This window comes from Pinus tabuliformis, chromosome 1_2 (assembly GCF_031772625.1).
Source record: "Pinus tabuliformis cultivar Carrire ecotype Pingquan chromosome 1_2, CPIR1, whole genome shotgun sequence".
NCBI lineage: Eukaryota > Viridiplantae > Streptophyta > Pinopsida > Pinales > Pinaceae > Pinus > Pinus tabuliformis.
Window position 1 is genome coordinate 1,093,883,358 of NC_142298.1, and position 11,655 is coordinate 1,093,895,012.

The window sequence follows — 11,655 nt, forward strand, 5'->3', positions numbered from 1 at the left end:
ACGTGCCTTATAAGGCTGCCCAAAAAGAATACCAATCTGTAGTCTGTAAGCATAATATAGGGAGCCCAGATCAGCTAAGATACATAAATCTGTCCACTCATCTGTCTGCTGCCCATAGTGCTGAATACTACAATTTAATGAAGCAATTTTCCAATGTCTTTGCCTAGGAATATAGTGACCTGAAAACTGATGACAAAAAAATATTTCAGCATAAAATCCCTTTAGAGAAAGACACCATCCCTTTTAAGCAGAAGCTGAGACCAATAAATCCTTTTCTCCTTCCTCTAATTGAAAAGGAAATCAAAAAGTTACTGGCTACCAAAATCATAGTCCCTCTCAGATATTCAAAATGGGTAGCCAATTTGGTAGTGGTGAGGAAGAAAAGTGGAGAAATCAGACTTTGCATTGATTTCATAAACTTAAACAGATGTTCTAAAAAGACAATTATCCTTTACCTAAGATGGAACATTTTCTGTAGAAGGTCTCAGGGGCCAAAGTGATGTCTTTCCTGGATGGGTTTTTAGGGTATAATCAGGTTGCCATACATCCATATGACCAAGAAAAGACTGCATTCACCACTCCTTGGGGCACTTTTATGTATTCCAAGATGCCTTTTGGGTTGATGAATGATGGAGCTATTGAGCCCTGAAACCACATCTCTTCTACACACTTTCCTAGACTTTTTCCCCTCACCAGTGCCTCATAAGATATCAAAGATCATTACATATTGATTGTAAGAGTGCATTTAAGTGGTTTTATAACTATATTTTTGTGTTTTCTATTTGACTTAGATTTTGCTCATCAGCTACGGAATGCAGCCACTTTCCGCAGCTGACTTGAGATTCCGCAGCTGTTTTCGTTGATCTCTAGGTTACAGGTGTCAGCAAGCAAAACAAGGCACATGGGAAATTCAGAAATGATTTGAACATGGACCAAGTCCTATTGGTTTAGTAAGATTCGTAGAGGAAAGCCTTGGTCAAATGGTAGTCAAACGAGGAGTTCTATGGCAAATAGGTCTCTGTTTTCAACACGTGAAGGGTCCGAGACCGTTCCTAGATCCAGGGATTCATTTTGAAAGCTGTAGACTGCCTCCAGGACGCGAATCCAACAACCACATTTTGTTAGATTGAATGATAATGGCAACCAACATGCTAAGCTCACGGGTGCTGTCTTTTTATGTGTCCTCTGCTGAAGGTGTTCCATAGGAAAAACAATTATGTAATTTCCTTTATAAATAACGCATTTGCAAACGCATGTAGCTAGTTTTGTTGATGTAGTCTTTCTATTAGTTCATGTACTGTGCCGTGACATTGGTCCAGCTGTTGTAACGAGAGGATCCTTCCTCTGTTTTGCAATATAACAAGACTATGTTTTATATGTCTGTGTGAACGTAATTTCAAACTGACAGCATGTTAACCAAGGCCGGGCAGAGGGCCCCTGCTGGCTAAAGTTTCGTGTCTTTATTTTTGTAAAGTTTTTATATGTTGTTGTCTTATTTCCATTGTAGATATTTCATAGTTTGTTCACCTGTGTATATTTCATATTTTAGTTATGGTGTTAATGTTTCATCCTTGTACATGATTTTCCAAGCATTGTATATTTTTGCTAACACTGATCAGTGTGTTTCAGGATAGACTAGGCTCGGGCATTTTCATACAATTTTTGCAATAAATAGTGACATGAGATTGGCCTCTCTGCTGACTTTTTTTTTCTTAGCTTTCAATTTCGGTTATGCTTTGATTTCAGTGTTATTCATTTGTTGTTGATAGTTAGTTTAGATATCAAATTCTTTATGTCATTTAACGTTATCTCTAGAGCCATGGTTTAACCCCGAAAAGCTACTTGGCGAGCTATCGGATTATGAGTGAGGTGATTTGATTTTACTTTCATTTCTGCAATTAGATATCAGGTTCTTCATGTTATTGGCATTATCTCCAAAGCCATGGCTTAACCCCTAAAAGCTACTTGGCAAGCTATCGGACTATAAGTGAAGTGACTTGATTTTATTTTCATCTACAAGTAGGTAATTTAGATAGCAATTCCTCATGTTATTGACGTTATCTCCAGAGCCATGGCTTAACCCCGAAAAGCTACTTGGCGAGCTATCAGACTATAAGTGAAGTGAATTGGTTTTAATTTCATTAGTTTGCAGTTTTTGATTTGTTTGAGTGCAATAGCTTAACTTTTATTTCTGTATTTAGATGAGCAGCAGAGATAGTGATTTCATGATCAATAGTTTATCATTTGTTTGATTTGAATAGCTGCACATTTATATTCTTGTTCAAGTACTAATTTCATCACTAGTATGTTTTGAGATCCTCTGAGGTGGTAAGCTCTGGAAGTCGTCATAAAGGACATAATTGCCTTAAAATCTATATCCATACTTGCCTTCTACAGTCTTCTTAAAACTTAGGAATAGGGTTTCCATTTGCATTAGGAGGCAAACCAAGATAAAACCCCCAAAAACAAAATAAAATTGAAAACAATAAAAAGTAAGAAAGAGGTTGTCTTACACATATAGTGCGCCACACTTCATCAATTTACGACTCCCGGATTGATAATTAATGTAGCAATTTAGGACATAGTAAATTGACTAAACATTTTGGCGTCGTTGCCGGGGAAGTGTAACTAGGTAGCCGATCTCTTACAAAAAAAAAAAAGAAGTGAAAAATTGATAACTTCTTGAAGTATGCTCTCCTCTTGCACCTAGTGTCATCCGGAGGATCAGAAAAGAGAGTTATTAGTTTAATAAGTTCTTGATTATGCTCTCTTCTTGCACCTAGTGTGACCTAGAAGATCGGAAAGAGAATTATTAACCCGACTTAAAAAATAAAAAAATAAAAAAGTGACATGCATAAAGAAAGAGATTCTGAGGGAAGGTTTATAGCTACGACCAAAAGTTTGATTTTCACAACTCGAACTACTTCAAGGCATAGACAAGATACACCTCCATCTCTGACTCATACTCCCAACCTTAGGATTCCTGGAATTCAAGGGGCAGTAGCCAAATTATGAGATTCTCCCACACTATCTACTAAATCTGACCTAGGAGAAGAACCTTTCTTCACTTCTACAGGGGAACATATTGTAATCAAAGAAGTAGAATCACCTGAAGAACAGGGAAAGGGAGAAACTCTCTCTCATTCACCATTAATAGAAGAACCAGAAGATTCTGAGGAAACTATCATGACAGAGGAAGTAGTAGATGGATTTGGAGGAGGGGGTAGAGGTAGAGGAAGAGGAAATAATGGAGGAGGTAGAGGTAACAATGGGGGAAATAGATAAGGAGATAACTCATTTGGATTCCCTATAGCCGATGAGGAAACTCATACGACAATGAAAAACATTTCACCATCTGTCCTCTCAAACTTTTATGGGTTGCGAAGTGAGGATCCTTAAACATTTCTATTTGAGTTTGAAGTCTTGTGTCGAACCTATAACTATATGAAAGGAGCTGCTTTGAAATGGTTCATGGGATTAGTCACTCAATCTATTAGGAGTTGGAATGATATGAAACAAACATTTTTGGATAGATACCTGGATTATTGTATTCCCACCAATCATAAGGATGAGGTATTCAAGATGATGCAAAAAGAAGATGAAAACTTGGAGGATTTACTTGAAAGATTTCAATACAACTTAAAGAGACTAAAAATGAGTAATTTAGACGAGGAAACCTTGAAAGCCCTTCTATCGAAAGCCACTAGAGATGAATGGATATATATTTTAAACATGAAGGGGAAGGGAGACATTTCTCAACTTCCACTTCGTGACATAGAAGAACTATGTGTCCATCTCTCAAGGGGAAAATCTAAAACTGGAAAAGGGCCAAGAGATCCTTCTCTTATTAGAGAAAACAAATCTGCAACTAGATCAGTAAGTAGGGCAGAGATTGGCAATATGCTTAATGAGTTCAAAACTAATATTCTAGGGAGCCTTAGTGAACAACTAGACACCCTTAAAATAAAAAACAAGCAGAAAGCAGAAGCTGATGCCTTGGCCATCTTTTGTCCAAAATGTAGAAAGAAACATGCTCTAAGGGAATGCCCCTTGGATGCAAAGGTTGTAGAAACATGTATGATTTGCTCAGAAAGTCATGAGACCAAGGATTGTCCTTCAATTCCTATGCTCAAAATTGTCTTTCAGGAAGATCCAAATTCAGTAGAGTCCCTTTGTTTTGTTTCAAGAAGACCGTGGCAGGGGCAACAAAATCAAGGATTTAACAATCATATGAACTTTCAGCTCCCGCCAAATTGGAATTCTTGGCAACAACCTTGGCCCCAACCTCAAAATCCATACCAATCATGGGCACAAGGGATGCAAAATCCTTATGGGAGATTTGCTCAATTTTGTCAATATCCTCCATCTTTTCAAAATCAACAAAATCCACAACTTCCAAATCGAAACCCACAACTTTCATTGCCATTTCCACAACAATAACCTTCTCAACAAAATCCAAATCAATTACCAGCCCAGCCATTGCCAAATCCCAACAACAAAACTTCTTAGAATGCTTACATGGTAGAAGGACAACAATTTCCTACCTATATGATTGTTCCTCTTAATGATGTTCAACTCAGATCTGGTAGAGTTTTAGAAAAACCTTCTATAGATGTTCAAGAGCAAGGTACCTCTGAGGAGGATTCTCTTAAAGTCAATAAAGGGTCTGAGGAAGCATCTCTTCAAAACGCAATCATTTAAAAAGAAAAAGAAAAAGAGTCAACCTCCACAACTCCTATAGTTGAGCAACCTGCATCTTCATCCACGCCTCCTTTCCCTGAAAGATTACAAATTGACAAAGGGGTGGAAAAACAAATCTTGTTTCCTAACTATGATTTTCTAGATGAATTAAAGAATGTATGTATCAAGATTCCCTTGCTACAAGCCATTAGAGAGATTCATATTCTAGCAAAAACAATAAAGGAGTTGATTCTGAAAAGACCAGGAAGGAAACCAAGAGATACAAGAAGAATCCACCTGGTAGGAAAAATTGCAGATATCATGATGGAGAAAATTACCATGCAGAAATATGTGGATCTAGGTAGTCCAATTGTCAAGACACATATAAATGGGATAGAAATTACAAACACTTTGATTGACTTAGGGGCTGCTATAAACATTATGAGTAAACAGACTATGGAACAGCTTAAACTTCCCAATCTTCTTTTTACACCCACCTTACTACAACTTGTAGATAGATCAATAACCAAACCAGATGGTGTACTAGAAGATATTTCAGTCTCCTTATATTCTTGGGAATATCCAGTAGATTTCATGATTTTGACTCCCAAGAGTAATTTAGGAGGGCATCCACTCATCTTAGGAAGACCTTGGCTAGCCACAGCTGATCCTTTCATTAGTTGTAGATCTGGGGATATGTATATTTCTGATGGTAGTTTGACAAAGAAATTCAATTTGTATCCTCCAGCAAAGGAAATTACAGAAGTCGGAGACAATGAATGGGTCGATGATGAAGATATTATACAACCTGTCTTTACCATCTCTAAAATTAGTGAAGATAGTCAAATTTTGAACACATTAGAAAATTTTGAAACCTCTTCAGAATATGACCACACGCAATTTCAGTTAGATTCTGATATTGAATATTTATCATCAAGACAAATGTCTCTTCATTCTATGGAAGAGTTTGGTAGCTCTACCATTGAATTTTTTCCAGAAAAAACACTGAATATCAACAAAAATTTGGAAAAGTCACAACAAGAAGAGCTAACCAAAATCTTGCAAAAAGATTCTGCTGCATTTGCATGGGAGTATACTGATATCAAAGGTATTGACCCTAAGACTTGTATCCATCATATCTATATTGAGGAAAACAGTAGACCAATCAGACAACTTCAGAGAAGGATGAATCTAAATCTTAGGGAGATAGTGAAAAAATAGCTCCAAAAACTACTCAATGTAAACTTTATTTACCCAATTTCAGATAGCCGATGGGTTTCTCCTTTGGTTATATTACCCAAAAAGAATGGTAAATGGAGGGTATGCATTGATTACAGGAAATTGAATAAAGCAACTTTGAAGGATCACCTTCCTTTGCCCTTTATCGATCAAGTATTAGATATATTAGCAGGCAAAAAGTACTTTTCATTTTTTGATGGTTTTAGTGGTTATAATAAAATTCAGGTAGCACCTGAAGATCAGGATAAGACCACATTTACCTATCCATGGGGAACTTTTTCTTATCGAGTGTTTCCTTTTGGATTATGTAATGCACCCGAAACATTCCCAAGAGCAGTATTATGAATTTTTTTTGATCTAATCCATGATTGTGTAGAGGTATATATGGATGATTTTACAGTTTATGGTGATTCGTTTACAGAGGCATTAGAAAATTTGGAAAAAGTCCTTATAAGATGTAAAGAAACAAACCTTTCATTAAGCCATGAAAAATGCTTTATGATGTTTACTGAAGGTATTGTTTTAGGACATCATATTTCAGGGGATGGGATTAAATCTGATAGATCAAAAGTTGAAGTCATCTCCAAATTACCTATTCCAAATTGTCAAAAAATGTTAAAAGTTTTCTTGGATTTACTGGATATTATAGAAGATTTATAGAAAACTTAACCAAAATGGCATCTCCACTCTTCAAACAGCTTACACAAGACTGTGAATTCAATTGGGATCCTGATTGCCAATTAGCATTTGAAACTTTGAAAACAAGAATATCTGAAGCACCTATCTTGAGAGGACTAAATTGGAAACTTCCTTTCCATATTTCTACAAATGCTTCAGATATAGCTCTAGGGGCTGTATTGGGACAAAAAGATTTAGTTCCTTATGCCATTTACTATACTAGTAAAAATTTAACTCCCAATGAGTTGAACTATACTGTGACTGAAAAAGAGTTCTTAGCTGTTGACAATAAGTTCAGACATTATATAACAGGATATGAAACTTTTATTCATACTAATCATTCTGCAATTAGATATCTAATGAACAAACCCATTACTAATGGCAGAGTTACAAGGTCGCTCCTACTTTTATAGGAATTCAATATTACTGTGTTAGATAGACCAAGGAAACAAAACATAGTATCTGATTTCTTGTCTAGGATTCATAATATTAAAGAAGATTCTCCTGTAGAGGACAAGTTTCCTGATGAATATTTATTTGCAATAACTACTAAGACTCCTTGGTATGTAGATATAGCTAACTATTTGTTTACAGGGAAACTATCTCCACATTTATTTCCTGGTGAAAGAATAAAGATTATTCAGGAGAGTTCAAAATATTCATGGATTTCTAACGAATTGTTTTAAACAGGGCCAGATCTTGTGATCAGAAGATGTGTTAGGGAAGATGAGATACCTGATATTCTCAAAGCATGTCATGATGAACCATGCGGCGGACACTTTGCTGACAAAATGATAGCCTATAAAATCCTCTCTTTAGGATATTATTGGCCATCCCTCTTCAAAGATGCAAAACAATATGTCAAAATATGTTATAGTTGCCAAAGAATAGGGAAACCTACCCTCTCAAATGAAATGCCATTGCAACCACAGGTACTCATCGAACCCTTTGAAAAATGGGCTTTAGACTTCATTGGACCTATTAACCTACCATCCAAACAAAGAAACTATATATTGGTATGTACTGATTATGTCACTAAATGGGTAGAAGCCAAAGCATTATTTTCTGCGACTGAGCATTCAGTTGTTAGTTTTCTTTATGAGGATATTATTACTCGCTTTGGTGTTCCAAGAGAAATTGTGACAGATCAGGGAAGTCAATTCACATTCAAACTGGTGGAGAAGCTGATGGAAGAGTACAAGGTCAAGCACAGAAAATCTACTCCTTACCATTCGCAAAAAAATGGTCAAGTGGAGTCTACAAACAAAGTTATTGAATGCATCATTACCAAGACTGTTCATCTACACAGAAGAGATTGGGCAGAAAGGATTCCTGAAGCCTTATGGGCCTACAGAATTACATGGAGGAATACAACAGGACATTCTCCCTATGAACTTGTTTATGGGAAAGAAGTTCTACTCCCCATTGAGTTCCAAGTTAGAACCTTCAAGATGACAGTTCAATTGGGAATGGATCTATCAGAAGCCCAAAAGTGTAGAATGGAGTAGTTGAATGAACTAGATGAGATCAGACAAGAAGCAATCCTAAGAACTGATCTAGTTCAATATCAAAGAGCTAAGTGGCATGACAAATAAATCAAGGAGAAAAAGTTTCAAGAAGGAGATTGGGCATTGCTATTTGATTCCAAGTTCAGAGATTTCAAAGGTAAATTTCAGACTCATTGGCTTGGGCCATATGAGATTGACAAAGTCTTTAGAAATGGAGCGGTAAGAATCAAAACCATTGATGAATATCAAACTCCTATTATTGTGAATGGTCACAGATTAAAGATCTATCATAAGCCACTCTCAAAGGAGGAATTTGTCAAAATCTTTCAAGATAATTCTGCAATAAGGCTGGTGAAGAGGAATCCTTTTTCTCCACCATCCTAGTCTTTGTTCTTATATATATATATATATATATATATATATATATATATATATATATATATATATATATATATATATATATATATATATATATATATATAATTTGTATAAGCCTGAAAACCAATCACTAATTGGCAGTCTTATACAGAAAATACAGGGCGAAAATCAGAAACTTTTGATGCCCTATATTTTCCAAAAAAAAAAATCGCTCTCATTTTATTCATAGTTTCATGTCACTTCACTTCATTTCGCTTCACTTCACTTCATTTTATTCCATTTCATCATCACATTCCACCAATAAAAGCCCTTTCATGACCAGTTTTCATATATCATTCACTCAGTCATCATTCATTTCCATCCATCTCCATTCAGTCATATGTTCACTGTGTCAGTTTCCGCAGCTAAAAACTGATTCCGCAGCTAACACCCTATTATTCAACACTGACAGTTAGATGTTAGCCAAATAATGATGAAAACGAAATGCAGGTATGACAAAGGAAAATATTTTGAAGATATAAAGCACCTAAAAGCACCAACAGGAAGCAGCCAATCAAAGGTCAGTGGACGGAAGTTGTAAGATTCTAAGGTATGGGCAAGATTCATTTCAAATAGCATTTTAAAGCACATTCTATATAGTTATGAAACCACCGGCTCCATTATGTCTAATGATTCACATTGATAGCTTTCATAACCGCTCCATGGCCTTTACATAATTCCACCACGAACTTTGCATTAATTTTTAACGGCCTCATGATCCGCCTCCGGATTTAACTCGTGTTTAATTGTACATTAGATTTCTACCTGTGAACCGGGTAATTATGAGGATATAATCTCTTTGACCATGGCTCTTTCCTGCCATACAAATCTGCAGTCATTTTGAAAACATGCTAACGCCTATTCTGCAGCCTTCTAGTTCAAAAGCCAGGCTCACTCTTTTTCCATACTATCCCATTGAAGTTGTGTTTGTTATTCCTGGCCTGTTTACATAAGCCTCCACTCTGTGAACTCATTTTCACTACCTGTTCTCTTCTCTTCCGTTTAAAACTACTGGTTTTTTTCCACAATCCTTCTCCATCTCCCACTAAAATAGCCGTTTCACCTCTGTCAATCCATTACTCATAGTCCATCATCCACAGACGTATTTTAAGGCGAAGAAAGGAATGGGCCTTCTGCTAAGAGCAGAGCCGGACGAGCCTAAATTCATGGAGGGTTATCCACAATTGAAAAGCATATTAAAGAAGGCACGGTGGCTGCAGTTCATACAGAAATTCAGATGTCACAATAAAGAAGTCACGAAGACATTTGCAAGGTCTTTTAATGGTGTGGAAATTGAGGTTGGAGATCTTAAATTTTCAGTCACAGAGGCATCTATCGTAGCAGCAATAGAACTCCCACAGGAGGGGGAATGGTGGTTCAAAAAATTTTTTTTGATGAGAGGGCCTGGAGGATTATCTTACGCAATCCAGGTATGGATATAACCATTTTTAAACGTGCAATCCCTGTCTTTGCTCTAGAGGAAAAGTGGACTAGTTTATTACTGATAATTCAGAAGTTTATTACATGTGAAGGATGGTTTGGGTCCATGTACAAGTACCACACTCGGTTTCTAATGAATTTTCTAGAAAATCAAACTATCAATTTGCCTTACTTTCTGTTGAATAGTTTGAAAAAGATATCCATAACTGTACAAAAGAATCTGGATGACATAGAACCCCACCTTTACCATCACGGCCTTGTAAAAATTTTGATTGAAAAATAGTTGAAGGAAAGGAAGGATACTTGGGAACAGTTTTTGATTAGAAACTTCTTTCAGGATCCACCTGAAACACCCGAGAGTAGCTCAACAAGGAAAAGTAGGAGAAGAAAAACAAGTGTGAACATTCAGGACACTCCTAATAATATAGCTAAAGAAACTAATAAGAAAGAGAAGCTGTCTGAAAGTAGGAAGGAAAGAACTGAGGTTAGAAAGCAAGGAAAACTAAAAGGGGAAAGAAATATTGAAGCTTTCTATCAAACCCCAGAACCTTCCTCAGAAGAGGATCAAATACTTTCTGAAAGACAAATTTACCTTAAAGAACAAGCAGCTGCAACAAAGAGAAAAGGGAAAGAAAAACAGAGTGTGGAGAAAGGAGACACTAGCTCATAGAATCTAAGGAGGAGCTCTAGACTTAAAGGGAAACTGAAGAAAGTACAAACTAAAGGGACCCACTTCATTGACTTAGGAGGGGAAACACCAGAGCAGTCTCCAGCAATCCCTCCTGGCCGTAGCCCACAACATACTCCTATTTCTCAACCGGATTTTGAGATCAATCCTTCTCAGCCAGATTTTAGGGTCAACCCAAGAAAGGCTACACCTAAGATAGATCCAACCCAGCAAGAAATGTATGATTTTATTGAGTCGTTGGAGAAGACTACCACAAATCAAGGCACTTCATCTACCCAGCCTAATACAGGTCAGGAAGCTCTAATCCAATCACTAAAACATGAAGTTTTTGAACTAGAAGTCCTGAATAGACACATCAAAAAAAAATGAAACATTGAAAGAATAGAGCAGGTTGGATAAAATTATTCACGACAACACCATGTTGCATCTTGGGCCTTGGCAAAAGAAAAATAGGAAATTGAAGAAAAAGAGCAGGAGGTTGAGCAGAGCACTTATCAATCTCAAATTCAGCTGCCTAATGATAAAGCCTATGATGACAATGGTACCAAGAAAGAAGAAAAAAACGTTGGATGTGTTAGTAGAGGTCTCAGAGCACATGAACTGAAGGGAGGATGGTCATAGTTTTGGTTGCATGGGGACATGCAACACCTTCACAGTGGGGATATGTTGAGCCCTGGAACTACATCTCTTCTACACACTTTTCTAGATTTTTTCCCCTCACCAGTGCCTCATAAGCTATCAAAGATCATTACATATTGATTCTGAGAGTGCATTTAAGTGGTTTTCTAACTATATTTTTGTGTTTGCTATTTGACTTAGATTTTGCTCATCAGCTGCGAAATGCAGCCACTTTCCGCTGTTGATATGAGATTCCATAGTTGTTTTTGTTGATCTCTAGGTTACAGGTGTTAGCAAGCAAAACAAGGCACGTGGATAGTTCATAAATGATTTGGACATAGACCAGGTCCTATTGGTTTAGCCAGATTCGTAGAGGAAAGCCTTGGT